A 12404-nucleotide genomic window follows, 5' to 3' on the forward strand; every position below is an offset into this window, starting at 1 on the left:
TAAAGAAACAAAGGATAGCTGGACATTAAGAAACATGGATTGGGTGGACTTATGAGGTGAAGCTCAGCAGAGAATACATCTTCTACTCCAAATAAGTCCAATATTAAAACTTCCAGCCTTTAAGTCTAGGAATTTATTTTATGATTGGATTCCTTCCTATATGTTGATTTGCACTAGTTTTTCACTTACAATAGCTCTACCAGATTTAATATGAAAACTCAAAAATTGTCCCCACTAATGACGAAACAAGAAAGGTTCATAAAAATAGCAAGCATAGAAAACGTTCTAGTAAAAGATAAGTCGAAAGTTGTCCTTATTGTAAGATACTTTTCTACTGTTCACGATGTAAAGATAATTAATATCAAGAAATAATTCATCGTGAAAAATGGATTCCTGCAGACACATCGATGTAAAGTTAGGCTAATTCCCAGTTACTACCCAAGAAGTTGAAGGAGAGCAGCCATTGTACCACCACGAAGTAAAGCACTCATATTCCGATTCTGGGGGGATAAAGTTAAATCTAGTGACTAAACCAAAGTAGAACCAAACACTTTATTGTATTCTGAGAGACTATTAGTTGGAATAATTCTTGACGACCTCAAGAATAAATATCACTATGTAACACAAATTTTGTTCCTGGATAATATGTGTTATTTCTTAATTGCTTATGTCGTAAAAGTACAGAAAATAACCATTATTCCCTTCAAACTTTGCTTTTGTGACCTGGGTAATGAAATTTAGAAATTAACCTATTTTCTATGTAAAAACGGGCAAATTTGCACATTTTCATTTACATAACGTCTGAATATAACAACACATGAATCAAGATTTACATGTATTTATTCTAAAGTTATACGAAAATGAACAAAAATGTTTAGAAGTGAGTAGTTTTTCGAGATTTGTGACTGTAATGTAAATCACTTTCACGTATCAGCCCCCAAATATAGTCTCCCATCACGTTTTCGTTATACGCTCCCAAGTCATAAAAGCAAAGTTTGAAGAGAAAAATAGGTCTTTCCATTTACTTTAGGTATAAGCAATTGAGAAATAACACTTTCTGCCCAGAAACAAGAAAAAGTAATTTTTTTACATAGTGTAATAAGCCATCCAAGCAGTGTGCTCTTGCTAGTGGTAGGGCAAATAAAAGTTTGGGTTGTATTTACAAAAATATTGAATATAAAGTCTAGATGTTATAATTTATTTTTATAGATCACTGAGTAGGGCACATTTGGAGTATTGTGTTCAGTTTTGGGCTCCTTATCTCCGGAAAGACGTTGAATCGTTGGAAAGGATTCGGGGCAGGGTTACAGGAATGGTGCTTGGGATGTAGGGGTTGTCATCTCCGAAATTGTTTTGTCTTGAAAGAAGAAAAAGTTAGAGGTGATCTCATTAAGGTATTTAAGATTGTTAAGGGAATTTATACTGTTGATGCATCATCTATCTTCATACCTAATGTGAGAGTGATAGGACTTGGGGACACAAATATAAATTTTGACAAGTTAGAAGCCATATTCAACTCAGATAGTTTCATTTCTCTAACAGGATAGATGACTTTTGGAATGAGCTGTCTTCAAACGTTGTGTTGTTTTTTTTTATTTCGCTCAAAGCTACATGAAGGCTATCAGCGCCAGCCGTCCCTAATTTTGCAGTGTAAGACTAGAGGGAAGGCAGCTTGTCATCACCACTCTGCGCCAACTCTTCGGCTATTCTTTCATCAACGAATAGTGGGATTGACTGTCGCATTATAATGCCCCCACGACTGAAAAAGCGACCATGTTTGGTGCGACGGGGATTCGAACCCGCGACCCTCGGATTACTAGTCGAGAACCTTAACCCATCTGGCCATGCCGAGCCCCAAATGGTGTGAAGGCAGTATATTGAAACAAGTTGAAAAAAACACTTTATATGTATATAAATGATAAGGGTTGGCTTTGAGACTTTTGTTTAATAGGTTTAGTTTAACTTAGAGGATGAAGCAGCCTCAATGGACAAATAGGTCTCCTGTTGTCTCAAAATATTTTTAAATTTTAGATTTAAAAGTTACAATCGTTCAAATATGTGTTTTCTCTAGATTTTGCAGATTTATATGGGATTGCTTAAAAGTTAAAAAAATAATTTTGATGATGTTCGCTTTTAAAATTGACACAAAATGATCCTACATTGTGTAATAGTTTTAGCAATGGTTGGCTTCATTGTTTATAATTTTCAGGCAACGTTACACAAGAGCTGTTTAATAGACTAAGTAGAAGGCATCTAGTTACTTCTCTCCTGTTTGACCCAATAATGGGACTTGCTTGTCACTCTTACAGCGTCGTACCCCAACCTCAAAGTACGGTGGGAACGCGTTTTTGCAGCAATAGGACGCAAACCCTATAACATCAAATTCACAAACCAGGCATGATAACTATTGGGCCACACCCAAAGTCGAAAAAAATGTCAATCTTCAGTCAGTAACTACTTGTATCACGAAAAGAGAAAGATGGCAAAAGCATTATTTAAATATCTATTTGTTGAACTCAGATTGTGTCACTAGAATATCTGCTGATACTTCATCTACTCATGCTGCAATTTTATAGGCGTAAGACCTTGCCTAAGTTTTGACCACAAAAGAAAAACCCAATGACTTTGTATATATCTGGTGATATCTGGTAACCAAGGCTAGATAACTGTAACTTTCAAAGTGCTAGACGGACATGTCTTATTCTGTGTTACAAAAGTGAATACTATATATTCTTATTTCTTCAAGAGCGTATATTGTGATTATCTTCATTGCTTGAAACCAACGTTAAATATTATTCGAGCTTATACAATGAATTCTTTATTGCATTAAAACATTTTCCAGTACGTTTCGGAACACAGCACATATACTACAATTAAAACATTTCTCAGTACGTTTCGGAACACAGCACATATACTACAATTAAAACATTTCTCAGTACGTTTCGGAACACAGCACATATACTACAATTAAAACATTTCTCAGTACGTTTCGGAACACAGCACATATACTACAATTAAAACATTTCTCAGTACGTTTCGGAACACAGCACATATACTACAATTAAAACATTTTCCAGTACGTTTCGGAACACAGCACATATACTACAATTAAAACATTTTCCAGTACGTTTCGGAACACAGCACATATACTACAATTAAAACATTTTCCAGTACGTTTCGGAACACAGCACATATACTACAATTAAAACATTTTCCAGTACGTTTCGGAACACAGCACATATACTACAATTAAAACACGCAAATCGTTCATTCTCAAATGTCATATGCGTTAACACTTTCAATTTTTAAGATAAGTTACATTAACTTAACGAATCACATTCAAGAGCATGAATCTTCCAAATATTTCTGTTAAAAATACTGACACGCAGGAACAAAAAGTTTAAATCTAGAAAAATTATGTTTTATTAATACCCCTTATATGCAATTTTGACGCCACCTTGTGACAAAATTAAGCTTAGTAGATAAGAATGTCTTCATACGCGTGTGTGAGAGAAATTTCATTAGTTTCATAACTAGACTGCTTTATTTATTATACAAAGGGTTTAACCGTGGAGTGTTTATTAAACTGCGAAGTTAAAAGTTAGTTACAAGCACACAGCTCTGATTTTGCTCAGCTATCTTCCAGATGTTAACTGTGGGATATACTCACGTATTTTTGTTACAGGGGTTTATTTATTTATTTTTAAACTTTTGAATTTATTGGAACTAATGCGATTACAAAACAGTTACATTAAATAAAACCACTGAAACAAATATTTTTAAACTATTTAAAATAAAATGAACACATTTGAAATTTAAACTAAAACTTAGTTCCCTATGATGTAAAACATAATCCAATTAAAACGATCACGCGAAGGAAAGTGGCAGAGATGTAATATATTGGGTAACCAAAGCTCCGGAAGGCAGGTCATAAATAATAACCTAAGGCTTTAATTTCTTGTGACAGCGAAATTCTAGACTGGCTCTTCATTAAAAGAAAGAACTAGAACAACAACAAAAACAAAAAAGAAAAAAATTGTAATATAAAATAAAATTCCGCAAAAAGTTCTCTCGCCTTCAGAAACCTGTTGGCCACATAATATTTATTGCCTTCAATAAACATTATTTAATTCTATCAGTCTAAACATTATTAAAAGAAAAACTTAACTTGGAATTAAGTTTATTTTACTTATTAATTCCGGATTTCATTCACTGTCTTGTAAATTTCGAGCATCTTGGTATTACTATGTTTTATCAAATTTGTTTTATGTCAGAGTTCTAAACGCCAAAAGTAGTCGAAGCAACGAAATTATTAGGCCTAATAATAGAGTTAAAGTCAAAATCGCTTGCAGATTTTTTTCCCCTATATTCTTCTTATTTCATCCATTTCCGATTTCACATTAGCGGTGAGTAAAAACTGTGTTTTAAATCTATTTTTTTAGTCAGCCAAATATCAGTGCTCAGAAACTATTAGATGGTTAGAAATATCAGCAGACAGTTGATTCATAATGCGGTTTAATAAAAAGTGCAAAACAGTTAATATTACTAATGTAAAAAAACAACAACACCTGCAGTCTATTGAGATTGTAATCACTTAGGCGTATTGATTTATTTTGTTTTTCATGAGCGATCTTTGAAAGACTGATAAAGTTAATTAATTACAGTCGTCTTCCACCAGATGTTGAGCCAATAACAGAAATAAGCTTATTTGTCTGTAAGTCTTCTCCGAAACACAAACAGGTAAAGTTAGGCTTAGTTACAAAGTTAATTAGTGAAAACTTTTAGTAACTGGCATTCTTTTCAAATGCAATTTTAACACGTGGAAAGATTTGAGCATTCGAAACAAATGGACGAAACAACTGTACATTGATTGTTTTAAAGTTAATTACTGTCTCTTTCACTCTCTCTTTTTTGAACGAATGAAATAAATTATAAGACAAGCAACAAAGTATACCAGAATAAACGGAAGTAATCTGTACTTATGGAACATCCAAAATACAAATATATTAGTTTTAGTTACATAAAAATAAATCGACCAGGTAAACTATACGACATTGATTTCCAAATTAAAAAAATAAATATAAGAAAAACGTGTCTCTATAAGACCACATGTTGATTAACTGTTGGAAATCGCCTGTCAAAGTAACATCAATATTGTGGATTGTGTTGTTTTTTTTAATTAAGCACAAAGGCACACAATGAACTACCTGTGCTCTGCCTACCGCGGGTATTGAAATCCGCGGCCATGGTGTATGATTACATAACAATTTAATGAGCGTGTTTTTAAGCTGCCATGTCTTATACAAAACATGTCTCAACAAGAAGATAATTAATTAATTGATTAAATCATCGTAAAAAGACGCTTAACATTAAATCATTTATAATTAATCATCCTAAATAGTATACTTAACACTAGTTAATTAGTTAATCCTAAAAAAGAACAGTGAACGTAAATTCTAATGTTAATTAAGAATTAAATTATCCGACGAGAAGCTAAAGAACATGTTGCTAGACGGCCATGACTCATACGATACATGTCTCATCATTTAATTTATAATTAAATTGTCACAAAAATGAGAGCGAATTCTAATTCATTGGTTAATTAATCCGTCCTAAAACTATGCTTAACACTAGTTAATCATTAATTAATTAAACCATTCTCAAAATAACTTTGACACTATTTTATTAAATTAATTGTAATTAATTAATTTATAATAAATTGGACCTAAAAAGAACGCTTTATGAGTTATGACTGCCTATCTACTTTGTGATATAATCATCTATCTGGCCATCTGTCTGGTATCGAGCTATAAGTTCAGCCTTCCCTATGTTAGTTGTGTCCTTTTTTGACACTTTGTTGAACTCTGACATGGCGTCCTAGTAACATGTCCCTAACAATTCACCCTCTGGTGACAAATTTTGGAATTATGACGCCGTCATTTTTTATGACATCACCCCTCTTTCCCTTCCCCTGAAACAACCAATCATCGTGAGGCGGCATCTTGTGGTCGCGATAGTTCCAAGCTTACTTCTAACAATCACACAGCTTTGCATAATGACAAATCATTTTTACTTTCTGTAGACAAGTCCTAAATTTTACCGACGGTTATGTTTGTTAGTTGATATGCCTAGACATATTGCTGACCTTAAGGAACTCCTTCGAGAGCATTTGGTGTGAATTTTTATTACCTGGATCCTAGCGTGCGTCTTAATAAGTGTTCGTGGATATAAATGGTTATTATTTGGTTCCCAACGAGATCTCGAATAAAAGCCTTTCTAACGGTACACGATTTGTAAGGTTTGATCTAGAAATTTGCTAGAAAAGTTCCAGACAAACAAACGCAAACGTATTATTTACAAAGACATTGCATTATTATACACAGTGGACGAAAAAACTAACTATTAGTTGTTATGGTTATATTTTACACCTATAAAATGCTTGTTTTGGATTAGAGTTTATACGTTAATTTAAGCCTAAAGTATATATTTCGTGCTGATTTAATCTAATGATGTATCATATAGAATACACGGATTAGACAGTTATTAGCAAGGGTTCTCCACTGACTGGTTAATAGAATTTTTTTTCTGCTCAATGAGATCTACATTACTTACTTGGTTATCATTGACGTTCGTATTTCGTTTCTAATGATATCAATGTTAACTGAACTTTAAACTAGATTTCTTTTTATAAAACTAACTTGGAAATATGTTTATAAATAATGGCTTCTACTCCTATGGCTTAAAGCACATCATGAATATTTCACCTGTATTTAACAGTTTTCTTCGTTGGTGAAAAATTTGATTTCTTAGAGAACGAAGTCCGAAATTAGAGAGTTTGACCACAAAACGACTGGTCAAGAGACAGTTGGTTGACTTCAGTCTTCCGTGGCAGTTTATTGGTGAGCCATGAATAAATATTAAGCCCTGCGAGAGAAATATTCCATGTATAGATGTGTATAGTTTCGTTGATTAATCGTTTGGATGTAAAATACATTGTCATAAGAAATAACAGCTTTACAAACAGAAAGGGGTGGATAGCATATTTAGAGTGTAATTTATATATATTTATTCGTAACTAATTATCTGAACTTTTTTGTTTTAAACATAGACTTCTTACATAATTAAAACATTTAACACAATGTTAAGCAGGTAAGTTCATTTTATATAATTTCAGTTTTGGCTTCCAATGAAATATCATGTTGCAATTACAACGTAAAATTCAAAACATTTAACGTGACTCCTAATATTAAACAACTCCATTAGATTCTGTATGTTTATGAACGTCACCATTCATAACGTATATCAGATTAGTTGATACAAAAGGTGATTTCTTTACTAAATCGTTCTAGTTAATTCAATCTCACCTTTATATATTTTTTGTTTCAGACGTAATGACAATACTTTTCACAAGAGTTGTTTATGAAAGACATTAAAGGGATAAGGTCAGTAATAAAGACTAGAAAACCTTTATTTAAAACATTTTGAAATGCAATTTCTTCTCTTTTTTTGCAGAGTACAGAAGGAAAATGTACGAAAATTATTTAATACGCGCGTGTTTCTCTGCATATTTTTTTTTCTAGACGTTGCTCATTATCAACAATATAATTTAATCGCGCTACCTATAGTTTATTGGTGCAATGCGAATTTCAGCCGATTTTGTTACCGCTATTACTTATAACAGAATCAGAGCAAATTAGGCCTAAACTCTCACCTCTACGATATCACTAATTATCGAAAATCGTATTGTCCAGTCGATATTCATATGGTAGTTATCAAGAAGATCCTTAAAAAAAAACATTTAAAAACATTATTGTGGATAATTTCTAGACAACGCCGTACAAAAATAAATTGATACAAGTGGCACTAAGCTTTAAAAGAATGTTTCGCCATTCATTTTGTGTTAAAAATTTAAAGTAATAAAAAAGAAGTTGGATTTATACAAAAAAAAAAAATAACTTAATAATCAATAAAGTTTTTCAGAAATAACGTAAATAATTTAGAGTTATATTTTATATTAATGATTGGTTTAACCATGGCGTTCATATAAATTTCTCCGGGACGAGGACGCATCCATTTTGCTTCCACCTGCTGACGAACCTAGGCCTAATGATTAAAAATGTCAGTTTTAAAATTAATCCTTTTGGTATTTCATGGTAAAACTTACATCCATTAGACCTGTTGTTAAAGTAAAAAAAAAAAAAAATTATTTGCGTCTTTATGCATTCCACATGTTTTTATAAAAGAAAGTAAAATTAACCTTTTTTACACCATTTTAATTTCAAGATGAAAAAAGCAGCTAAACAAATTTTTGCACAATAATATTTCCGTAATTGAACAATTACGCTCTTCTAAAAAACTCAATTATCCTTCCCAGTTACAAAGCTAAACTACAATTCCTTTAAAAATATATTTAGTTTTATGTTTTTAGCCATCTTGAACTTCATGTTAAATATATAATAAACACACACACACACACATATATATAGAAGTACTGATTAAACCTACACGTAGACTTCCTCGCTGACAGTATTCAGATACAATGTACACATGGGACTCCTTTTGACAAATACCTAAAAATCGGATCAGGTTCTGATGTTTCTCATCTCTCATCTGAAAACAGATATATAAAAACAGAAGAAAAGAAATAAGAGCCAAAGCAGTTACGTAATCAGGTTTGTTTTTTCACCCAAGGAGCTGGGGACTAAAAATTTCAAGATAGGGCAATAAATTAAAAAAACTGAATTTGATATAAATTTTTTATAAAATATATCTAGGTTTTCAGGGTGCGGCCCTCTTGGCTACATTTCTGAGTCAAAGTTTAGTTTATTTGTTTTTTTTAATTTCGCACAAAGCTACTCGAGGGCTATCTGTGCTAGTCGTCCCTAATTTAGCAGTGTAAGACTAGAGTAGTCATCACCACCCACCGCCAATTCTTGGGCTACTCTTTTACCAATGAATAGTGGGATTGATCGTAACATTATAACGCCCCCACGGCTGAAAGGGCGAGCATGTTTGGCGTGACGGGGATGCGAATCCGCGACCGTCAGATTACGAGTCGCACGCCTTAACACGCTTGGCCATGCCGGGCCGTTAAAGTTCAGTGCTTTTACATATAGCAGTTTGAAAATTTTCCAATGTTAACAGTCCGTATGTATTATTTGCTTGTTTGTTTGAAGTTAAGTACAAAGCTACACAAGGGTCTATCTGTGTTCTGCCCACCACGTGTATCGAAACCCATTTTAAGTCCACGGATATAAGGTATGTGTTATATATTTAAATAAACTTTATCTTTTAAACACCAATTAACTTTAATATGTTCCTTAGGTCTGGTTTCTCGAGTTAAGGCCCGGCAAGGCCAGGTGGTTAGGGCGCTCGACTCGTAATATGAGGATCGCAGGTTCAAATCCCCGTCATATCAAACATACTCACTCTTTCAGCTGTGGGGGCGTTATAAAGTTACAATCAATCCCATTATTCATTGTTAAAAAGAGTAGCCCAAGAGTTTGCAGTGGGTGGTGATGACTAGCTGCCTTCCCTCTGGGCTGACACTGCTTAATTAGAGATATTAGGTTGAGGAATAATTCGTGATCTTTTTTAAATAATTTCATTCAAGCATTACAATACTATACAATACTTCAATGCATGAACACATTACACCCAAAACATTTATTAAGATACTTTATTTCATGTAATACCTAGATATATAGTATGCATTGGTTTAAACGAAATTGCAAGAAATTAAATGCGAAAAGCAGATAGTGTCGAAAATGCTCGATTTTGTCCACTTGACAGTCCATTTAATGAGCTGAAAATGAAATCAAAAATTAAAGACATGTGAAAATCAAACACACCATCTATTAGAACAAAAAATTATCTACCAAATGACACGAAATATTTTGCGAAAGCGTTTCATTTATGAATATATTTTGTTAACTTGAAAAAACGCTCACGAATTATTCCTCAACCCAATAGATAATGCAAATATCTCTCTTGCAGCTTTTCGCGAAATAACAAACAAATAAACATCAAGAACGTATTAACATTCAACGCATTCTAACAATGTATTATACGTTTTATAGAATTTAGTTAAACTTCATTTTAAAATATTGAGAATATTTTAACTCAAATATATAAATAAATTATATTGAAATTTCAAAGTAAGATTGTACGGTTTCGGCACCCCCGACGACCATATTTTTACATTTAGAGAGTACACATGTTATGCAATTCAAATTGGTAAAAAAACTATAGAATTTGAGATCAGAAAACATACAGTACGAGAAACAGTAATTTCCGTTCTAAATTTATACATAATGCATTTATGAAAAATATAACTGTCACAGTTATCATAACTATTTCAAACTAAAATTCGATAATAACTGATGCAAACGGTAGATACTTTAAAGGCGTTCGACTCGTAATTCGAATGTCACGAGTTCAAATACCCGTCACACCAAACATGCTTGCCCTTTCAGCCGTGGGGAGCGTTATAATGTGACGGTCAATCCCACTATTCGTTGGTAAAAGAGTAGCCCAAGAGTTGGCGGTGGGTGGTGATGACTAGCTGCCTTCCCTCTAGTCTTACACTGCTAAATTAGGGACGGCTAGCGCAGATAGCCCTCGAGTAGCTTTGCGCGAAATTCTAAACAAACAAATGTACTTTAAATAATATTAAATAAATGGATATAAATGGATACTTAGACAACACTGACATTAAGAATGTTATGTCTTTAGTTTATGAGCGTTTCCACTAAACATGTGACACATCAGCACACTAATGATACAAACAACAGCGGTAGTAATGAAAATTTGAGTAAGAACAGTAGAGATGGTAACGGACAGGAAACAGAACCAAAAAAAACAGACAGCAGTGTAGTATACTGTATTCCATGTGGAATGGAATGGAATTCATGACAGGTATTTCGGTTTAACATTATTTGACCCCAAGCTGTCTCCATGACATCATGATCAAGTTACAATCGTTATAAGAACTCTTCTTCTATGGATCCTAACTGACGGCTTTCCCCTAATGCAACATCAGACAACTAGTTAGACAGTACATCACCCACATAAGTTAGTAATAATTCATAAATTCCTGGCACGTTACACGTTATAAAATAATCAGTCATTAGACTAGCTATGGGCATGTTTCATACCCACCGCCGATTTTATAATATATCTCACTTCCTAGTAAAGCTAAAAACTTAATTTCGCGTGAGGGGCTGAAGTGGAACAACTAGTTCTGAGCGCCTCTGGTTGTTTGATTTAAAACTTCAGTTACTGCCGAGTCGAGATGGCTATATCCGGTGTTACACTATCTATCCTAAATAAAACCTGTAGTCGAAACATTGGGGAAATAAAAGTATTGTTTTAGTACTCTCGGCATGAGCGCCACCTTGATATTGAGTAAGTTAATGAAAAGCTAAACACGACTTGTAAACACTTCTTATAAGAAATAAATTAGCAATTTAAGTAAGCTAAGGTTTCATTTATTAAAAAACAACCCTATTTCCACCCTTTTTTATTGTTTACAAGATCTTCTAATTCGTCAAAGAATCCGCAAAATAAAAATAAATAAATAACTTATTTTTCATGTATTACCCATATTATTAAACTATTGAAAATTAAAAAAAGAACTGTAACAAACTTTTTACCTCTCGGATTTCCAGTAACAGGTGGCGCGTCAGTCTCATCTGTGGTATTTTCATTTTATTCAGTGCCACTTTCATGCTCTAATTAGTAGAACATTGAATATGATATATAATTAGAATATTGTGGGTGGGAATTTTCTCACAAATAAGAAATTTTGTCATTTTATTTTTGGCACTTCCAGAAAAGCATAAACGGTTATAATTATTATTGTCAATTGACAAACCAGACTAAATAAAAAAATTGGAAACTATCCACTTATCACATAAGGGACATCTTAATTAATAAACATATAATATTATTTGGTATAAATAATATGATAGGAAGTTGTGAGGCATTCATTGACTGTGAAAAACTATGGCTCAGTGGAACGTATAAAGACTTATAATGAATCTGGTTTTGAAATCCGCAGGAAGCTTAGAACAACTAAATATCTCATTGGGTGGCTTTATGTTTAACAACAACAGCAAAAAATTAAAACAACCATATTCAAACAGTATTGTAAAAAATTACACATATATAAATCTAAACAGGCCCGGCATGGCCAGATTGTTGAGGTACTCAACTCGTAATTTAAAGGTCGCGGTTTAGAATCCCTGTCACACCAAACATGCTTGCCCTTTCAGCCGTGGGGGAATTATAATGTAACGGTCAATCCCCCCTATTCGTTGGTGAAAGAGTAGTCCAAGGGTTGGCGGTGGGTGGTGATGACTAGCAGCCTTCCTTCAAGACTTACGCTGCTAAATTATGGACAA

General features: G+C 33.2%; 1 pseudogene across 1 annotated transcript in view; it reads right to left on the reverse strand.

Annotated features, from left to right (window-relative positions):
• LOC143249678 (atrial natriuretic peptide receptor 1-like) overlaps window positions 1-12404 on the reverse strand; it is a 36606-nt pseudogene that overhangs the window by 23400 nt on the left and 802 nt on the right. The window contains exons 2-5 of the transcript XR_013027902.1: window positions 11655-11732; window positions 8506-8610; window positions 7712-7783; window positions 6765-6924 (exon numbers count right to left, since the gene is read on the reverse strand). The product of XR_013027902.1 is annotated as an atrial natriuretic peptide receptor 1-like (transcript). The remainder of the gene's footprint in view (window positions 1-6764; window positions 6925-7711; window positions 7784-8505; window positions 8611-11654; window positions 11733-12404) is intronic.

Source organism: Tachypleus tridentatus, chromosome 4 (assembly GCF_004210375.1).
Source record: "Tachypleus tridentatus isolate NWPU-2018 chromosome 4, ASM421037v1, whole genome shotgun sequence".
In the NCBI taxonomy this organism is placed as follows: domain Eukaryota; kingdom Metazoa; phylum Arthropoda; class Merostomata; order Xiphosura; family Limulidae; genus Tachypleus; species Tachypleus tridentatus.